Below are 14673 nucleotides of genomic sequence, written 5' to 3' on the forward strand. Positions count from 1 at the left end.
ATGGGGAATAATAATAATTATAATAACTTGGATTTCTATAGCGCCTTTCATAATACCCAAGGTCGTTTTACAAGAATCTCTTTGAATCCATGATAACTATGTCTCCTCAAAAGGGATAGTCTGCCTTACTCAATTAACATATTAATTGCATATTATTCCAAAACAGGTAAATGAAGAGGGAGTGAGGCAAGTTTTTTTGTATTGAAATATCCCCCAAGAACATCATGTAATTGGTTTGATTTCATTTGTATTCTCTTTCAAAGCTGAGACCATTACACTGTTTGATCAATAACCTACGCAGCACATACAGTATGTTCCTAACAAGCCTCCCTTTGGATTGTATCCGTCAATTTAAGAGATACAGCAAACTGCAATATGTCTTTTTAGATAATCCTCCAGTGTGTCCCCAGACTTAGTTTTGTGCCTTCACTGTAGAATAACTGGAGCTTCATCTGAAACTCTCAGGAGAGCAGCATGGAGCGCTGTTTGCTGAAAACCCAACTCCACTTTCTTCTCACCTCCATGTACTCTCTTAATGTGTAGCTTGACTGTAAGTGTTTTGATTGAATATGACAATAGGTGTGATGTTTTCACTGACAGCTTGATACCATTTCTTATTTTCAATGTTTAATGTAATGTGAGTGATTCAATTAATTTAACAAAATATATTTTGACGGCTTTGATATAAATAACTATGGAAATTGAGATAAAATCTTGCATACAGTAAGTTGTCTTCTTTGGTGTTAATGACTTAAGGAGAGGTGATAAAGTCTTGCAAGGATACACTTATTTGTTCCTTATTTGTTCATTAGTATATCTGTGGAATAGAATAATTCTTCTTAGTTCAGATCAGTTGTTTGTAAGAGCATCAACCCCCATATGTGTTCTACCAGGTGAGTTTTAATTTCTCCATTCACACTGAACACAAGGTAAATATTGTGTTTGTTCGTAGGTTAAGTAATACAACTGTAATTTGTTTATACTTATAAATGATCAAAAGATAGGTTATTAACACAGGGTAGAAAACAATTAAGCTCAGACTTGATTAAGCAGGGAAATGTGTTTTCCCACTTTCCTGAATGTAATTTGTTAGACGTTTTTATCCAAAGCGACTTACATACATTCAGTACTGTGGACAATCCCCACAGGAGCAATTGGGGGTGAAGTGTCCTGTACCAGGGTCAGAACGACATGCTGACTGCAGTGGGACTCGAACTTGCTATCCCCTGATTCAAAGTCCAGCACTCTATCCACTGAGCCACAGCCGGTTCCGTAATTCATAGTTATGAATGTGTTTAAAAGAAGTGTACGTTTATAGTCCGTAAGAGTAGAATACAGTCTCTAAAGAAACCTGTGTCTCTTTAATAGAGGATTTCTCTAGTGGAAAGTGGTTCGCTTTGAAAGGATTCTTTCTCTTTGATTCACAGTGACACTCTCTGACATTCTTTTGAACATTTATTGAAGCCCTGAGTAGCTTACATTGCAATTCAATGCCATTGTTACTGTGCTTGAAAAAACTAGTAAACAAGTAAATTAAAATGAGGAAATGAGAAAAACTAAATGTGTGTAGAAATTCAAATGTATAAGATTGACTTGGCTGTGTTTCCTCCTCATCCCTATTCATGACTGTCTTTTGGACCAGGAATGTTTTCTGTTGGTCTGCGGAATAATTGGTCGGCACAGGTGTGAGCAGTTAACATGATTCAGTACCAACTCCCACCTGCTTGCAGCTCTCTGCAACCCACTGTCCAAAGTAGCCTCCATTGTGGTGTAACCCATGAGAACAATCGCTCACTTGGTGATGTCGATTCATCAAAGTATTCGCTGCCACGATGCACCTCCTTGCGACGATATTATTGGCTTACACATCCAGTCAGATGGGAGGTAGGTTTCTGCTCTAAGTGGAAGCAGTTAATGATGCATTGTTATAACAGCCAATAACAGAGAAAGCTAATTGCTAGTCAAGCTAATGGCACCATTCAGGTGGTAGCCCTGAATGACAGGACACATTTAGAACAGGAACACCTGTGAGTCCAAGGCCACTTTTCTCTTGACATCAAGACAGAAAGGTTCCTCACTTTAATGCAAATTGTGTTTGCAAGGAACAACCACAGCTCTACACAAAAATATCAAGGGTTACCGTTTTGTTATTTCTGAGCAATCCAACCGAAACTCTGTACCACGGACACTTCTGGAATGGCTTCATTTTCAATTTCCTTTCTATTGCGTCTTTCTCATTCCTTCTAGTTACCTCAACACTGTTGTCAAAAATGATTTAAAATGTTTGGCAGTTTATTTTTCTTCTAAAGTTTGTGACGCTTATTTATTTCCTTTTCTTTTCATGAGAGAAATTCCGACAGGTCGTGCCAAATTGCATCCTTTTCTGCGACGCTCTGTGATGTATGATTTTGTGGAAATGAGAAAAGGCTGGGAATGATTTCACCGTCTTGCCTACTGGAAATGGATGCAAAGAGAACATGTGGCTGAAGGCTGTTAAACAAGGTACACTGGCTCCCAGCGCTCTCATAAATAACAGGAGGGAAGCTCTTCTCCAAGCCCGACTTCAGGAAAGCTGTTTGGTTGAGGGGACGAGACCCGCTGCCAAAGCAAAGCCTGCCAGCTGTCTCTGTGGCACAGAATATTAACTCTGTCTCAACACATTTCTGCATGGAAGTTCATTATTGCGAAAACATATTCAACATAATTTCATTTTGTATAATCCACATAAAAGATTGTTGACATTATCTGAGGAGGTTGGTGTGATTTAAAACATGCAATGCCAACTGTAATGCCTCACAGTACTGGTTTGCAAAAGGCCCAACAAAGAAAAGCAAATAAAATATTCAGTCAAGCATTGTAAATTCAATTGGGTTCATATGGGCATGACATCAGTTAAGCTCTCTCCAAAGGGTACAACTATTCTGCTATGCAAGTCTTTTTTAAGAATCGTGCTCCAAAACATTGATTAACATTTTTTTTTAAATCTAGGGATTCATTATCATTGCTACCTTTGCCAACACTTTAACGATCTCTTATGGGACTCTTCCTTTTTTGTGTTGTTTAGTATGTAAATGAAGAGTCAGTTTTCATATTGTAATGATTTTCCGCTCATAAACAATAAGACTTCTACCCATTAATTACTGGAGTCGCTTGAATTGTTGTCAAACCCTGATTTTATTCCTCAAACCGTTTCAGCCTTTGTTATTCTGTTTTTTGATGGGATCCATTTACTATGTCTGGGCATCTGATTTGCAGCGTGGAGCTTCTGCCAGCTTTCTAGCAGACGTCTGCTTCTGGCACTGGGTTGTTGGTTCCTTGAGCGAATGAAAGCATGACAGTGCCTGTCATGTCTTAAATGTGTCAGCAGGGACTCATTAACTAAACAAATCTGTGCCTTCGCCCCTCAGTCCAACAAGAGTTCCAGCCTCAGTGAACAAGAGGAATTGTAAACAAAGGACCAACTGGGCTTACAACCTTCTCTAAAGATACATTAAAAAATCTTATCTGTGCCAAGAGTGAGGTGATCCCTATCCGATCCTAGGTTTGATGTGAGTGTCCAGAGGACAACAGCAACTTCAGGTACTTTTACACCTAAGCTGTTTGTTCAAACCAACTCTGATGTTTATCCTTTTGTTTGGTTCCTTTGGGCTTTTAAAGCAAAGAACAACGGAAACCTTCTGAAAATCAAGGTCTCTAAATCCAAGAGTTAAAATCCTTCTATAATGTTACAGGAAACTTTCAAGGAAAGCAATCTTCTAAGTAATCTTTGAAGTAGGGTATCCGCTAGGATTTTTTCTCGCCGGTCATATGTCCGGGCAGAATTTATTTTATCGGACAAATTTGAAACTTACCGGTCATATTTCAATAATAATAAAAATAGTTGTGTAGCAGAGTTTCCGTTAGCAGGTAATTACCGGACTATGAGCAGATATGCTGATGTTTAAAACTCAGTTCACGGGGCTCATTTTTATATTGCTTCAGTTTATAATCGTAACAGATCGAAAAATTCAGATTCATTTTCCAATAAATTATTCCACAAACAACAAACAACATAATTATTACATTCAAACAAACTAGGCCTACTTGTAGTAGATAACGTACATTATTCAAAAGTTTACATTAACTTTGAATAATAACACGGGAGAAACGGAGCCTCTCTTTTCCCCTCTCCCTCCCTCTCTCCTGACAGCCCGTCAGTTTCTCATGCAGCTCGCTAAACAGTGGGCGGGGCTTCAGGTGATTATGCAGAGCTGCGTGTCTCGGTCTGACTCAGCAGCTGATCTGATCTCTCTCGCGTGTCCGGTTATACTTCACTCGCGTTTATGTCCATATCGATCAGATCCAGCTCTCCTGATCGGGCTTTATAGAGAGCACCGATCAAACTATTAAGAGTGAATATCGGCCGATAATGACCGGCGGCCGATCTATCGGAGCCTCCCTAATTATTACCAGACATTTTGACCGGCAGGTTTTGAATTGACCGGTTTTTAATAAATTTTACCAGCTAAAAACCGGTAATTACCGGCTAACGGAAACCCTGCTTTGAAGTAAGCTGTATGATAAGTAAATATAATACTCATTTAGAAACCATCATAATACGTATGCACCTACCATGTTGGTGCAAATGTACCCTTGACAATCGGTACAAGACGTCGTCCGTTCGTCCCTCACTTTTCATTTTTGCATCCTCATCTAATAAAACGCTTTTTGTGAGTTTTTCAGGACGCCAGAGAAGGTACCTCGATACACAAGTATCATTAAGGTTGTACTCCCAATACATAAACATACTCAAGTTCTGTACTACAACTGTGAGGTACACATGTAATTCAGAGTGAAATATTTTACTTTCTAAAACATGTCGCTACGTTTCAGTTTAGGATTTCACATCAAGAAAAAATGCATCCGTTTATAATATTCAATGAATGCACTGTCAAGGACTAAACCCATTTGACTAGTGTTTTCTTATTAAAACATGTGTGATAGCTGTGATGTTTCAGATATCTGAGTTATTAACAGTACCATTTCCCCTCTTCATTTCTCTTTTGAATAACTGTTCAAATTGTCCAATATTTAATAGAAAAGAAGCTGGGAAAAAAAAGTGGTAGCATGACTTTGCTTTCTTCCTCTTGTGTGGGATAAAAATGTGTGAAAGCTGTGATGTTTCTTCCTCTTCTCTCCATCCTAGTCCTTAAAAAAACGATGTTCCTGATAGAAAACAATTTGGTAAGAAGCGAAGACAATCAGGGATGAACATTTTGTCCAAACATGCTTTTCCACAGCCTCTAACCATCCTCTACGCTCAGTATGTAGTAAATAAGAGGTTTCTTCTGAGGGATGAGGCACTTCATCACACAGATAAGAATGCAGACTGAGGCCCCACTACAGGAGAGGAACGAAGCCGAGTTTTGCTTGTGAAGTATGGATTACTTCTGGTAAAGTTGGTATGATTTATCCAATTCTGGGGACCTGGTGCAGAATCAGGTGCCGCGCCTCGCTGGCTGCTGTTTTCCTGCTGTGCAACCAGGCAAGATGAATGGACTAAGATGTGCCATGGCGTTGAATCTCCCTCCTCCATGACAGAGCGCTCGTGTTGACTTTGTCTGGCAAGTTTGTGTTCATGGAGGGGGTCGTCTGATCGGTGCAGGGAACCGGTTTCTGGCCTCCTTACTTAACATGCAGGACTCGTTTGTGATCTATCTGTATGAATGAAAGGATTAAAGAGCTACTCGCACATATTCTCCGTACCTTTTGGACAGCTCATCCTTACATCTGTTGTGGATTACTGCATGTTGTACCTGGTATAATATTACATAAATTTGACTAATACATTTAATCCCAAGGACATGTTTAAGCATGACTCACTTTTCATCCTGTGTAAATTTCAAAGATCACGTTGGCATGTACTATAGCTTGAAAGTAGAGAAGACCATAGATGCTGCCTATTTGCATATCCTGAGAGAGCAGATGTAATAACATTTCAAGAATAAAGTTGTATGATGTTCTCGTGGTTAATTTCCATGCAAATTGCTCTTGGCAAGACTGTTAAAGGATTTTCGCTGGAGCAATAGCATGTATTTTCCCCACTTTCATGTATGAGCATAAATCTGAACATGCCCGCTGTATCCAGAGACAAATTACAGACATAACTATGGTCCAATTTTATTTTCCTCTACCCCATTCCATTAATAATCATTACACATGTGTTACCTAAAGCCTGTTAAAAGTCGTTTAAAGGAAGCGCTTACATAAAGCGGAATGAAAAATCTCAGTGGCATATATATACACACATACAATTGGTGTTTTGGCTGTGATGAATGGATGCTGCTGATGTTGTTTTGTGTGGGCTTCTTTCACCCTGCACTGCCTTTAGAAAAGCGCCTTTGCGTTTTCCAATTCAGCACAACGAGTGTGATTTCCAGAAGGTGTTCCTCTGCCACGCTGCATTGTGTTGTTCTCCTTTTCCACATTACGGGAGATGCTGTGTGTCCAGGGATAATATGCCTTCAACAGAAACCTTTGCACGTTAGAAAAGCACATTGTGCGTATGGTTTTTAATAGAACAATGCAGATTCAATGCGTCCTCCCACATTCTAGTATTACTTTAGATTAGTAGCTCAGTAGCTCAGCACATGTGTATCAGAAATACTTCTAGATTAGAAGACATGCCAATCCTGTAGAAATCTAAATTAGTTTTTTTCATTGACATAAATAAATACATTGCCACTGCTTCGTATCCCTATATATGTCACAAGCAGAGAGTTGTAAACTCATCTTATTGGCTCATCTTACGATCTGAATAATGAGCCTTTTAAATAGCAGTTAGAGACTTTGCCATTGACCACATCAGGTTTTTGTTGATCAATGGTGAAATTGTTTTCTGCTTCCTCAAGAAATGCACCATCTACCTTAAATAAAAGTGTTCGCTCTCCAGTGAGCCTTGAACCATCATTTGTTTCTTGCTGGGAAGGATCTGTCTTTTTGTTTATCTGAAAAAGATGTGAACAAAGTGTGTGCTTTTCTAGTATTTGCAAGACATTTCGATATTTCTTAACAAAACCACATGAATGTTGATTTTTGCTGTTATTGAAGTGATATATTTACTGAAATCTGATATCGGGCTTAACCTTAATCAGCCTTTGTAGCCTAGTTTAAAAATGGCCTCAACACTAATGAAAATAATACTGAAGGAGATGCAAGGATGAATGTCAGGGGGCTTAATACATTACAAGTGTGTACAATTACAGTACCAGTAGACAGCCTGAACTCAAGGCAACAAACAGGAAGTCAGACTTGTATGTCTGTAATGCACAAAGCAACTCAACAGCTGCCTCAAAAATCCCCCTTCCAAAAAAAAATCCACTCTTCCAACATTAATGTTACCTGCTATTAAGAGAAGTGGTTTACATTTTTGTTCTAGCATAATTAAAAGCTCCTGGGTCCTCCTCTTAGAGACAACAGCTTTAAAGTCCTCTCTTCTCCCATGATGATCTGATTTTTACAATTCTCTCTCATTAAATTAAATTGTCTCTCGCAGAAGATAATGTTTCTCAGAACTGCCACCAATGGTAATAGCAACAAAAGATAAATGCATGAGTGTTCCCTCATAATACATATATATATACCCATAAAAGCTTTGGAAACACACTGCCATTCTCTCAGCTGGTACCTTGGACCAGTTTCTCACACAAAGGACACTTGTTTGGAGTCAGGACTTTGACAGCACTGCTTGTGTTCCTGTCCTGTTAGCCATTATTCACCGTGACAACTAAGAAAGATGTAATGAACAACTTTGGCCTTGTGTTGGAGCTGAGGCTAGGCCTGTGCTAATTTGAGATAAAGATAGGTTATTGATCAATAGTCCTTAACCATTAGCCCTCTGCCTCGATTTCTGCTATTCAACCAATCTGATGGGCAGGATGCTGAGGCTGCGAGAAGAAAGGCAGAGAAAACAAAGACAGTGTGGATAAATTGGACAGGTCTGTTGGTCAGCAGAAGCAAAAAGTTAATTATTTTCACACACCCAACATTGTTGTGCGTTACAAAGCAACAAAAGAGATCAAGGGCAGGTAAACAGAAACAGGAATAAGAGTCTTGGCTATGCCTCTCATACATTAGCATTCATTTAAGTCAGAGACATAAGCATGTGTTGTGCTGAAGAATAATTACCTGCCGATGCTTTAAAATCATATCGCTAATTTATTGAAAGTACAAAGGGCTACAGCAATGCTAGAGGCTTTGTGAGGCTGAACTCAAGACATGAAGGTCCAAAACAAGGTTAAACCAAACAAGAAAAGGTGTGAAAGTCTAAAGTGCAAAAGCTAATATGCTCACAGTGACAGTGTTAACATGGTCAGGATTAATAATATTTACTATTTTATCCGTATTAGGTCATCATGTAAGAATGCTAATGTGCTCATTATCACCCATCAAAAATGTACAGCTGAATGTTTTTATTTGTGTGGGAGAAGTACTTAGATCTTGTGATTGAGTAAAAGTAGAAGAGTAGGAATACTCTGTCACAAGTAAAAGTCCTGCAACCAAAATGTTACTCATTATGCAAATTGGCCCATTTCAGAAAAATATATTACATGTTTTGATTATGATTATTGATAATCCAAATCTGCAAAGTAACTTAAGGATATTAAATAAATGTAGTGGAGTAAAAGTACACTTTTTACCTCTGAATTAGAGTGGAGTCGAAGTACAAATAGCAAAACATTGAAATACTCAAGTAAAGTACAAGTACCTCAAAATTGTACTTGAGTAAATGTACTTAGTTACCTTGCACCACTGGTACTTGTATACTTGTATGTTTTGCAGTTATTGATAATAAACCAAAGTATTGGATACATTCGGTTTATATCCTAAAGGGGATTGATGCTGCAAGTAAAAGTCAGTTGATCCCTAGATTACATAATCTAGGAAACATTAACTAGTGTACAAAATATTGCGACACTTGATCATATATTTTTTGAGACATTTTACTCAGACCAAGTGGTTTACTGACCATATTTATTTTTAAAACTTAATTCAAACATGCCAACAAGAGTCCAAAATCATTAGGAAATAAACAATTAATCTTGCATTGTTTTCTTACTGTTGATCTGTAGGTCAAATGATTATTGGGCATCTCTCTTCACACACTCTGAAAAACCAAAAACACTTCTGGCTGCTTGTCAATCTTTTCTGGCTGGTGAACCTGCTGAGGAAGCGTTCCCTCGTTTAATGTGTAATTTTAAATAGAGATTTCTCGTAAGGGAATAGTGGAGGGAGCTTTGTGGAACTTGTGACCTTTCCTTGTGTGCTGGAATATGTTAGCAGGGAATTAATGATGCAAATTATAATAAGTGTGGAAATCCAATCATTCTGGTCATCACGAGACCCTCAGGGCACTTCTTGCTCATCGCACTCTCCTCTGAATCTGCCTCTGCTGCTTTTTGCATATCTTCCGGGTAGTTTTGTCCGGCTTGAATGCTCATTAAGTCGCAGGCCTTGACGCTGTCTCTGGCTCACATTAGCTTTCGCAGCATTCAGCAAGAAGGTCGAACTCTGCCGTGGAGCAGATAAAACACAAGAAAATCCTTTGTTTTTCTCAAGTCCATGCAAGACAAAACAGTGACCCCAATTAACCACTTGTCTCTGTGTCCTTGAACTGGTCGAAGTGTAGATAAATGGGAGTCCCAGGGTTCATGTATTTTGTAGATAAATAGACTCAAAAGCACTGCATTTGTTTGTGTAAATGTGTGTCTGTGCTTGTGTTCATATCTTAGTAGGTTAGGTTACACCTCACTGGAGGAAGCTTCTCCAACGACAGGTGGATTGTTCCGATTTTACAGTACAAAGAGGATTTTGCTGGCAACATTTCTGTTTCACTCCTGATAACGGTGTCATTATCCCTTGTCAGGAGGTCTTTCCTTAGATCTGAGAAGAGCTGCTTCTCCTCTGTGTTAACCCCTGGAGCTCCATCTCTCCATCCCTTTCCTCTGCACAGTTTTAATCAGTTTTTCCATGCAGGCATCAGGACCTGCTGCCGTTTTCCCTTTTTTGTTTGTTTGTTTCTGTGAGTCCATATGAAACAAGCCACTAATGTGGGTTCATCAAAATGTACCAGCACCGCATCTCTACTCTGTGACACATAAAAGTGAAGGCCCTTTTCATTTTGATAAAGACAACCGGAAAACATGTTATTTGTTTGAAGGCCAGCAGTCCAGGGATCAAAGAGAGCACAAGCTGGGACTGTCTTTATGTTATTGCTCCACAACTGCAGCCCTAAAGAAGTGAGGGGAAAATGACAGGGTGTAAAGAGCGGTACAATTTCCCTGAAGAAAATGTGAATCGCTCCAGAACAATAACATGCTGACATGCGTGGGCACAGCAGAGATTAAGGGGGATTGAGAAAGAGGAAAGGATGTTGAGAGACAATAAACGGCAATAAAGATCAAACATGGTGGAGATCAAAAACGGGGGTAGATTAAGATAGAAGCAAATGAGAAGTTTGTGATTACAGCACATACTGACTGATGATTTATTTTAGATGCATTTACCCTTGTATCCGTCATCTCTTTTTCATCAGCTCTGATCCCTCCCATCCTTCACCCCTCTCCCCCTTATCGTCACCCTTCTTAGTTTAGATCAAGGGTAGGCAAGTAAGTTTGGCCGTGGGCCAATTTTTTGCTGAGCCGCAAGATGGCGGGCCAGAACATAATCAAAGCCTAATTCAAGGAATTGATTTTGGTAAGAGGGCGCAGCGCCCCTGTTCCCCGGTTCAGAAAAAACTCTGATATCGCTGATAAGCCTCCCCATCAACACTCTGATGCGCAGTCAGATCCGCTGATTGGTTCACTGATGATATAGGCGCCCAATCCAGAGCCTCTGGCTAGGCCCGCCCAAAGGGAGGCTCGTCCTCTCTTTCAGTCCCAAAGCCAGGGCTATTATCTGTATTTTAACTGACTTATCTTTTAAATTGAGGTGTATTTATTGTTCTCTTCAAAGTTTATTTTTCTCTGAAATTGTAGGGAGGATGGTCCTCCCTTTCCTCAATGGACGAGCCTCCACTGAGTAAAGTAGAGTTATTAACTAGCAGTGTTATTTAACATACTTTTATTCTGATAAGTATTGTCAAGTTCTCTGGGTTTTTGGCATTTATTTGAGTGTTTGCCCACATTTGAGAGGCTTGAGGGACAACTGGAATCCTTGTTCCTTTTCTTTATTTCAACTTTTCAAGGACACATTAGGATTCTTTCAGGTTGAAAACCTTTAAAAAATACCAAAGGACAAAATAAATCAATTACAGCAGTTTTGCTTTGCAATTTCATATAGGCCTATTATAACCTAAATTAATCAGTAACCAAGTATTTTACTCAAACTCAATGTATTTAATAGTTAAATAAGTACTTTAATTGACCTGGTTCCCCCCAACCACACATTTGCCATATGTGACCCGCTCTATCGAAATCAGTCGAAAGTCGCAACGGCTCATTTCAAAATAAAAACATTTGCGTAAAAACATAGTTTTTCGGGGATCGGGTGTTTTGTTTGATTTTAAATAAACAAAGTCTTGGCTTTCAGAATATGACATTTTCATTTCCAAAATCACACGATAAATACATGTTTGAAGCTTGTAAAGGGAAGATGACAGCTCTCCCTCCACTCTGCTCTTCCACAGCGCCGCTTCCCCTCCCTCCGCTGACATTATGAATGTAAGCGGATATGTCGGGACAGAATTTATTTTACCGGACAAATTTGAAACTTACCGGTCATGTTTCAATAATAATAATAAGAATTGTGTAGCAGAGTTTCCGTTAGCAGGTAATCACCGGACTAGGACCGGATATGCTGATGTTTAAAACTCAGATAATGGGGCTCATTTTTATATTGCTTCAGTTTATAATCGTTACAGATCAAAAAATTCAGAATCATTTTTCAATAAATGATTCCACAAACAACAAACAACATAATTATTACATTCAAACAAACTACTTGTAGTAGATGAAGTACATTATTCAAAAGTTTACATTAACTTTTAATAATAACACGGGAGAAACGGATGCTCTCTTTTCCCCTCTCCCTCCCTCTCTCTCCTGACAGCCCGTCAGTTTCTCATGCAGCTCGCTAAACAGTGGGCGGGGCTTCAGGTGATCATGCAGATCTAGGTGTCTCCATCAGACTCAGCAGCTGATCTGATCTCTCTCTCGGGTCCGGTTACACTTCACTCGCGTTTATGTCCATATCGATCAGATCCAGCTCTCCTGATCGGCCTTTATAGAGAGCACAGATCAAACTATTAAGAGTGAATATCGGCCGATAATGACCGGCGGCCGATAATGATATTTGGCCCGTATTTTTGATTCTCAAAATTACGGGCCAAATATTATTGCTGGCGGGCCAACAATGGCCCGCGGGCCGCCTGTTGCCGACCCATGGTTTAGATGATCTTTTTCCTTCACCACCAAACAGCTGAAGAGTATCTTTGGCTCTCTTTGATGGATTCTGGCATGTGTGCGTGACGTCATCCACAACCTTACCCTGTATGTCTCTGTCGACTAATTGGACGCTGTCCTCTCTGTGGCCTTCAGGGACTCAGACTTAATTAACGCTGAGAGACAGGAAGTGTCAAGTTCACGGCTGCTAACCACACCCTCTTAATCGGCGAGCGAGGGAGGTGGAGGGCAGGGCACGGGGTTGCAGGATTGGTTGGATTTGGATGCCTCGGTGGTTTCCTCTATCAGTTGTGACTGGCACTTGAATGTTGCATGTGGAGGAAAGTGATGGTAATGAAGCTGGAGTGTGTCTGATGCATAATTACCAGAGAATGAGCATGCCGAGCCATAAGCAAAGAGATGATGTGGGTTTAAATAAGTTTATGTTCGGGATGGTAATTTCTTTGTGAACATTTTGAGGATAAATCCCGGATTAACTTGGGTCTTATTTTCGTAGTCTTGGCCAGCATTTATATCGGGAAAATAACTTTCAATTTGCAACTCTAATTAGCCTTTTTTTTAACAAAAACTGCATCTCATTTTACTGATTTGAACTCGCCTCCTTTCCTTATTATTATATGTATAATTGTTGATTTCATTAATGTTTTTTTCTGATGCTCAATTTCCTTTGTAGTGTGCTATTATTACTGTACTGTATAAAGGTTCTTTATTTTAATTAGTGTGCTTGATTTAATGCAAGGTGACCTTAAAACACATTAAATGTTCCATTTGAATACAAATGTGTGATTATTATAATTATTATTAGTTCGATGGCATTTTTGGAACTTTCACTCTGTGACATAATAACCCTGTATTCGGATGTGAATGTTGCCAAACACATATCATTAAAAACTGCATAATTTGGCCGATTTTTGTAACGGTCAACAAAACCAGTCATCCACATATTGTCTGTGGTTAGACTATTTGAATCTGCCATCTGTTTTAACACACGTAATGGCCTACTTATTTTAATTGTATTTTTTATTATTGTTGTTATATTATATTTTTCTCAATCAGTTTTTTATTATTCACAAACAATGTTCTGCCATAGTTTCAACCACTCAATTTTGGTCAATAGTAAGGTTTTAGTTAAAGGCGCACATGTTGGGGAAGTGGTGAGTATACGACTCGATAAATGAGGTTTGGATTATACTGCTCGAATTGTGTTACAGTTTGTAAATGGATGGTACTGTATGATATAGTTTTGTTTTTGTTCAATGCCGCCCCCATATACTTCAGTTCAAAGACACTTTTCTCAGCTTTTGGTTCATATTGGAGGCCTATGAGAAAAATATCATTTATTTCAGAAATTCAACATTACTTGTGGAGAGTTATTGATATACAAATGATCATTTTGGGGAGGATGTTTACCTTTAAGCAACATTTGAACAGAATTTCCTAAATGCAAAATACCAATGCTTTTCATCAGCCTGTAGAGTGTGGAGTTTTTCAACAATGGGACTAACTCAATTTAATTGTTCCTCTTGTTTTTTCAAAATGTGGTTTCATTTCAAACCTGTATGATCTTCCTTCTTTAATGTTTTGCTCCCTGACTTTTAGTGTAGATGCAGATCTTATCAACAACTTGAAGAGTACAATTTCAATATCCTGATCTGTATCGCTAACATGGCATTCTGTTTCTTCCCAACCTTACCCTTGACATGGTAAACAAAGCAACTGTTAGCCTTGCGTTAAAGTAGTCTGTGCTCATTTGCACAGATGGCACATTTGGTGCCAGATATCGTGACCAGCAAGCTGCACAACACAGCTGCCAAAATGAATTAGAGAACCCACTCACTGTCATGGAACTGTTCTGTTTTGGGACAGGATGCTTGTGGTATGTTAATGGAAATTTGGACCCCTTTGTGATGAAAACAAATAATGTAACCTGCCCTTGTCGCTATATTGATGATGTTTTAAGTTCTAGTGACCTCTGGGGTCTGAGTGATGGTGTGAGGTTGCTGACAGGGTTTCAGCGATAGAGAGAGGTTAAGGCTGTTATTATGTGCCCTGCATGAAACCCCCTGCATCAATATTCATGCTGTAGGGAAAGCCTCTAGGGAGCGGCTGGCCTCCGTGTAGATTTAATCCAATTTACCGAATGCTACCACTGACAAAACGCCAATCTCTTTCCTCCTCCTCTGAGAATATAGGCGACCTCAACACAAGGCTCCTGGAACATAAAACAGCTCAG

Source organism: Gymnodraco acuticeps, unplaced genomic scaffold (assembly GCF_902827175.1).
Source record: "Gymnodraco acuticeps unplaced genomic scaffold, fGymAcu1.1, whole genome shotgun sequence".
Lineage (NCBI taxonomy): Eukaryota > Metazoa > Chordata > Actinopteri > Perciformes > Bathydraconidae > Gymnodraco > Gymnodraco acuticeps.